General features: G+C 39.9%; 1 pseudogene; it reads right to left on the reverse strand.

Moving 5' to 3' along the window:
- Positions 1-2,223: 2,223 nt before the first annotated feature.
- On the reverse strand, positions 2,224-4,708 carry LOC117528438 (annotated as a pseudogene).
- Between the last annotated feature and the right edge of the window lie 3,198 nt (positions 4,709-7,906).

Below are 7,906 nucleotides of genomic sequence, written 5' to 3' on the forward strand. Positions count from 1 at the left end.
CAGGTGCATCAAAAACAATTTAGACTTCATAAAAAAGTTCAATATTTTTTGTCAGGTTTTCAGAAAGTGAAAAGTTTTAAGCTTGTTTTATTTTAATTTTGATAATTATAGCAGACATCTCCCAAAATAGAAAAAAATGAATCTCAGTATATTGAATATTTCATAAGATCAGTTTAAAAAAAGGATTTATAACACAGAAAAGTCAAACTTCTGAAAAGTATGTTCATTTGTGCACTCAGTACTTGGTTTGGGCACCTTTTGCATGAATCACTGCATCAATCTGTCGTGGAATGGAGGCCATTAGCCTGTGGAACTGCAGAGGTGTTATGGAAGCCCAGGTTGCTTTGATAGTGGCTTTCAGCTCATCTGTATTGTTGGGTCTGGTGTCTCTCATCTTCTTCTTGACAATACCTCATAAAGAATCTATGAGGTATAGTCTCTAGGGCCAATCAAGTACAGTATGGTCAACAAACAAGTTCCTGGTAGTTTCGGGATGAGCAGGTGCCAAGTCCTGCTGGAAAAGGAAATCAGCATCTTCAAAAACCTTGTCAGCAGATGGAAGCATGACGTGCTCTAGAACCTCCTGGTAGACGGCTGGTTGACGTTGGACGTGATAAAACAAAGTGGACCAACACCAACAGATGACATGGCACCACATCATCACTGAGTGTGGAAATTTCACACTGGACTTCAAGCAGTTTGGATTCTGTGCCTCTCCACTCTTCTTCTAGGCTGTAGGGCTTTGATTTCCAAATGAAAAAACAACATTTATTTTCATCTGAAAAGAGGACCTTAGACCACTGAGCAAAGGTACAGTTCTTTTTCGCCTTAGCCCAGGTAAGATGCTTCAGACATTTTGTCTGTTTCCAGAGTGACTTGACACTTGTAGCCCATTATCTGGGCACATCTGTGTGTGTCTGTTCTTGATGCACTCATTCCATCCTCAGTCCACCCCATGTGAAGCTCCCTCAAGTTCTTGAATCTGTTTTGCTTGACAATCTTCTCCAGGCTGTGGTCATCCCTGTTGCTTGAGCATCTTTTCTGACCACACTTTTCCCTTTCAGTCAACTTCCCATGAATATGCTTTGTTACAGCACTCTGAGGACAGCCAGCCTTTTTGGCAATGACCTTCTGTGGCTTTCTCAGCCACATGGGGTGTGCAGCCAGTACATTCTGAGTGCCAGTCCCAAGCCTGGATAAATAAGTAGGGTTGCTTCAGGAAGGGCATTTGGCATAAAGCAAGCCAACCCAGTCATGCAGACTAAAAATCAAATTTCCATACCGGCTTGGTCAAGGCCCGGGTTAACAATGACCAACACTAGCTGGTCATTGCAAAAATCACAGAGTGGCAGAAATGGTGACTTTTCTGACACCTCCTGTTTAAAACCCAAAAAGTCAGAAGGATCGTGAGGCCCCACCTTCACGGTCTGTGTTCATGCTGAAAATGAAGATCAAGTGAGCTTTTTGCCGTCCTGCTCCACGGGAGGTTTCTGCCATCCCCGAGGTCACCTTAGGACACCTGCGTTACTGTTTGACAGGTGTCAAACCCCCCCACCTGCCACTGTCCCGGGAGCAGGTCATGCCCGGCAGGGCCAGACGCTTGACACCAGAAGCGAGAGCCCGATTGAGGCTCGCCTCCCCGCCTCACCGGGTAAGTGAAAAAATGATAAGGGTAGTGGTATTTCATCGGCGGCATACAAGAGACCTCCCACTTATGAAATGTGAAGATTCTGTTCTACTGGAAGATTAAAAAAATCAGTAGAAAAAAATTGTTTGCACTCGGGGTCGCCACAGCAAATCCAAGACGGAGCTGCATGTTAAACTGGCACAAGTTTTACGCAACTTCATGAAAACAGAACCCGAATAAAAAGTTGTGCTGATTTATTTATTTAAATTAAATCACTGTCAAATTGTATGAAGTGGAATGGATCCGTCACTGCAAATAAAAACCACAACTAACCTCTAATGCTGACAATGAGACACAATTTTAAGATTTTTAAACATGCTTTGTAATTTATTGATCACTTAAAAATACAAGACATATGTACAAAGCATAAATATGTTTTGTTAGGTAAACAACAACAGACACATTTTAAATCACATTTATATGAACAAAAATATATAATTCCAAGAATACTTAACATACACATTCTTAACTTCAAAAACACTTTGTAATTATCTACAACAGTTATAATCTGCAGAATGCTGCCTTTTCATTGTTATACAACAATGAAAAGTTTATAAGATGATTGTGGCACTTTAGATGTGATTGTCACAATCTGGTTTCATTCAGAAGTTCTGGAGTCCATCAGTGCAGCCACCTGGTGGGAGCCTGGTCCTCCATGGACTCCTCTACCTGGTCTTCATCACTAGATATGGCAGCTTCATCTTCTTCTGAGCTGCTCTTCTCTGCACTGTCTCCTCTCACACGAGCTAACTCTGGAGTATCGTTGGAGAGTGTGAAGTGGCAGATCCTGCAGATCCTCTGATGTTTTTTGGGGTCAATGTGTCTCAACAACGCTCTGTGCTTGGAGCAGGAATTACACACCACAAAGCCACAGTTTCTGCAGTGGTGTCGAAGATGGGTCACAGTGAACGTGCTGCTGCAGTGCATGCAGATGGAAGATGCCTGGTCTGGGACCCAAGTAACAGCAAAGGTGGATCTAGGTTGACGGTTGCTGGTCTGCAACAATTTGGACTGGCAACTTTCAATATGTTGCATCCACTCCTGCTTCTCCTGGCATGTAGGAGCTCCCACGAAGAAGGATTTCCTTGGTGTGCGAATGAGCCACTGGTTCTTCATGTTGAAACTGTCCTCCAAGTCCTCCAGCTGGACATCCTCTGAAATGATGAAGAAGACTGTGTCACACTCCGAAGTGATCACAATTAAAAAGCATTTCTATTTATAACTGGTACAAAGTAATGACTAGAGTGTTAAAATCTCATTCAAATATTTCGGGGTTCATATCAACTCTTAAAGTGCTATTTTAACACTATTGTGTTAAAACTGACAAAGAGTTGGAGAAGTTTTTCAGAATTGCTCATGTCCATTTTGAATCAACTGTCTACAAGTACAATTACACATATATGCATTTTTACATATATTCTGATTTTAACTCCCAACCGTGTAATTTTCAACACTGCAGTACAGAAAAAGTAAGTGCTATGGAGGCCCTTTGGTGCCAGTTATCCCTGGATACCACAGTGTGATGTAGGATGAGAGTCTATAACTCCCCCACACTGAAAAAAGTTTGTTCGATTTACATGAAAAAAAAAATGTTTGTTGCACATATTAAAGTTATGTTCACTAAAAATGATTTAGTCATGCTCAATATACTGAATTCTTATTTGCTCAAATAACATGACTTTTTAATGTTGATTTAAAGCTTCTCTTTTATGTTATGTATATGAAACTATCCCATGTTAAACCAACATGACTTTTTTATGTTTAGTGTATTTAGTCATCATCTGTTAAAGCAACATGAGTTTTTATATAAAGTATATGCAGTGTTTTTTATGTTCTCAACCTAATCTGTTCAAGTAGGTCTCACAATATTAAGTTATAAAGCTTCTTTGCTATTTCTGTATGTTGATTTCTGTTATATAAATAAATTAATCTAGCCTAATCTCTCAACTGCAGCATTTACTACCATAAAATTTTCAAAAACATGAGGTATGAAGAAAAACATTTCTTTTACAACACTGGACTATAAATCCAATTTTAACACATCTTACTTGTTAGAACAGACCCTTTTCGTTCACAAGGACAACACTTGTTGACCAGGTTGTCTAAAGAGCTGTCCAAATTCACAATTCTTCTTCCCTTACTAAAAAATAGTACTGATAAGTATATAAAAAGTAAACTGGAAGTATACTTGAAACATACTTGTATGTACTACTTTTTGGTAAGGGACACCGAAAACGTGGCTAACTTCTTCTTCATTTCTAATGGCAGTTGGCAGCCAGCTTATATGGAGAATTATCGCCACCAACTGGACAGCAGTGTTGATCAGGAGGCTAACATCACGTGTCTAACTGCTTCACTGGTAAAGTTTTCCATCGCATAGAGCGTGGTCCCAGGAGGCCGAGCTTCCAGACAAAACATAACTACTTCTTTCTTTCTTAACATGACTGAGACTTGTTGATTTCACATCCCTCTAGATTACAAGAATTGTACAAGACTGACATATGTTCAGAAAAGGAACATAAATGAATTGTGTCATATAACTACATATTTATACATTGAAAGATTCCCCTTTGCCCCTTTTTTCAGTGCATTATCTGTATTTGCACATATATACACACACACACACATATATATATATAATTATGGTCAGTATGAAAAAACAAATCAGTGAAACGTGCAGCTGCAGGATAAAGCAGAAGTGCAGCCAGACTGAATCTGGTGTTGAGGAGTAGCAGAAGAATTACTCACCTAGTGGGATAATCTTCTGTTTTTGTGCCAGCGGCCCTTACGTACGAGGCTGCCGTACACCAACACATCATTGAAGAGGAAGAAGGACTTTGTTTTGGGCCCTCGACGACTCAGTTTACTCAGTCTGCCCTGTCCAATCAGAACCCGATCTGGCTGGGACAGTGGCTTCCCCATGCGGCCAAATGAATTTTCCACTGCCTTGATCAGATTGCGGTTCTCTCGAGGAAGTGTAAGCCGATGAGCCATGGTGTCCAAATGTCAGGAGTAGAACCAAATAACACAAAGGAAGAAGACAGAGAGCAGCAGTCAGAGTGGAATCCTTCTTGATTGTCTGCATCTCTGTGTGTGTTGTTCTGGGTGTGTAATGGGAATTTCCACATTTCCAAACTTTCAAACAGGTGAACAAAGGAAAGGGTTAAAAAAAAAAAAAAAATTTAATGTAATTATATATTTCTTCTTTTTTTGTGCACTGTTGTAGATATCTTAACACAACATACAGAACATCCTATCAAAAAGAAATCAGCATGTAGGTACACTTCAACTGTGACAGACAGAATAAAAAAAAAAAAAAAAAAATCCAGAAAATCACATTGTATGATTTTTAAATGATTCATTTGCATTTTATTGGTTGAAATAAGTATATGAACACCTACCAACCAGCAAGAATTCTGGCTCACACAGACCTGTTAATTGTTCTTGAAGAAGCCCTCTTATTCTGCACTCTTTACCTGTATTAATTGCACCTGTTTGAACTTGTTACCTGTATAAAAGACACCTGTTCACACACTCAATCAATCACACTCCAACCTGTCCACCATAGCCAAGACCAAAGAGCTGTCTAAGGACACCAGGGACAAAACTGTAGACCTGCACAAGGCTGGGATGGACTACAGGACAACAGGCAAGCAGCTTGGTGAGAAGACAACAACTGTTGGTGTAATTATTAGAAAATGGAAGAAACACAAGATGACTGTCAATCTTCCTCAGTCTGGGGCTCCATCCAAGATCTCACCTCGTGGGATAAGGATGATTTGAGAAAGCTCAGAACTACACAGGAGAACCTGGTCAATGACCTGAAGAGAGCTGGGACCACAGTCACAAAGATTACATTAGTAACACATGATGCTGTCATGGTTTAAAATCCTGCAGGGCAGCAAGGTCCCCCTGCTCAAGCCAACACATGTCCAGGCCTGTTTGTAGTTCACCAGTAACCATCTGGATGATCCAGAGGAGGCCTGGGAGAAAGTCATGTGGTCAGATGAGACCAAAGTAGAGCTTTTGTTTTCAACTCCACTTACCATGTTTAGAGGATGAGAACAACCCGAAGAACAACGTCCCAACTGTGAAACATGGGGGTGGAAGCATCATTTTTGGGGGTGCTTTTCTGCAAAGGGGACATGACGACTGCATCGTATTGAAGAGAGGATGGATGGGGTCATGTATTGCAAGATTTTGGCAAACAACCTCTTTCCCTCAGTAAGACCATTGAAGATGGGTCATGGCTGGGTCTTCCAGCATGACAATGACCCCAAACACACAGTCAGGGCAACTAAGGAGGGGCTCCACAAGAAGCATTTCAAGGCCCTGGAGTGGCCTGGCCAGTCTCCAGACCTGAACTCAATAGAAAATCTTTGTGTGCAAACTTGGTCAAGAACTACAGGAAACGTCTGACGTCTGTAACTGCAAACAAAGGATTCTGTACCAAATATTAAGGTCTGTTTGTTGTATTAAGGTCTATTGTATCAAATACTTATTTCATGTAATAAAAGGCAAATTAATTATTTAAAAATCATACAATGTGATTTTCTGGATTTTCTTAGATTCTGTCTCTCACTGTTGTGGCGTACTTAAGATAAAAATTACAGACCTCTCCATTCTTTGTAGGTGGGAAAACTTGCAACATCGACAGTGTATCAAATACTTATTTTCCCCACTGTATAAACTGTAAAAGAAGTATGCAACTGCACTTTTTACTGAGGTTTTGCTCATTATAACATTTTCTCTGACTGCAGTAAAAAGTTAAATAATTGCTATTATTAACATTTGCTATTTCAGCTCATAGATGAAGTGCAACAAAAATTAGCCATGTTTAATATCCTTGAAATGACTGAATATTTAAAAGTTATAAATCTTCAAAAAGGTCAGGTTTGGGCTTATATTTGAATACTGGTTACTATTAAATGAAACAAATGACACCCAATCCAAAACAACAAAAAATAAAATAAAAACAAACAAAGAACCAACAATGAACCTTGTAGAGTTTCAGGTCTTCTGACAGGTGATTTCCAGTCAGAGAATAATTCCCTGTAAATGTGACATCACAATGCCCATAAAAAAAAACATGCAGCGTCTTTGCTCCCTCACTAAATGTGGCATTTGCCAGTAAGACAAAAGAAAAAAAAAAAGAAGTAACATTTCCTTGTTATGTGGAGCCACCAAACAGGTCAGGGCAGGTTTTTCTCACGCTATCATCTCACTGCAGTGACACACCGTCATCAACAGGTTTGTCTCCACAGTCAAAGTCCACCTACAAGTTTTAGGTTCAGTAAGTAATATTCTGAAACTTTTTTTTTTTTTTTTTTGCTTCTTTGGTTGTATCCCTTTATGTGTCCTCTTGTCTGTCACTGTGTGACTAAAGATCTGGCTGTGGTCCAGGGACTTTTTGTTTTGGGCTGCTCTCTCAGAATCCACACACAGGTGCAGCAGGTTGACAGTCAAATTATTTCATGTGTTTCCTTCAGATATATCTGAACCAAACGTGTTCGAAAAACACCCTGAGATGATAAAATTACATTCTCCTGAGGTCATATCACAGTTGGGGGTGTGGCCTAAACCAAACATCCCTGAATTGTTGTCACGTCACACGAAGCAAAATGGGATAAACACAGTGACAGTCCCACATTTCTTACCGGTCAAGTCTTTACTTTTACTGAGAAGCCAAACCTGTTGATGACGGTGTGTCACCACAGCGAGACGAAGGTGTGAGAAAAATCTGCCCTCACCTGTTTGGTGTCTCCCCAAAACAAGGAAATGTCACCTATTATTTCTTATCGGTAAATATCACATTCCTGTGAGTGACCAAAGACAGAGTGTTTAAAGTCACAAGAGTTTTATGGGCATTGTGATGTCACATTTACAGGGAAGTATTCTCTCACTGAAATCACCTGTGGGAAGCCCTAAAACACCATGTTTGTTGTTGTTTTTTTATTTGTGATGTTTATCTATTGTAAGAGCCAATCTATATAATCTATCAATCTATATATTGATAGATATATCAATATATGTATGTTGGTGTTCTACGGCAACACCAACATACCAAAATTAAACCCCATACAACATAATGATAAATAAAAGCAAAGCATCAGGAAGTCTGTTACATTACCATGAAAAAAAAAACGGGCAGCCATTGGCCCATTTATTGATCAGCCCACCGGGAAAAAGCCCTGTACTCTCAATGGCCAGTACATCTCT

Source organism: Thalassophryne amazonica, chromosome 16, assembly GCF_902500255.1.
Source record: "Thalassophryne amazonica chromosome 16, fThaAma1.1, whole genome shotgun sequence".
NCBI lineage: Eukaryota > Metazoa > Chordata > Actinopteri > Batrachoidiformes > Batrachoididae > Thalassophryne > Thalassophryne amazonica.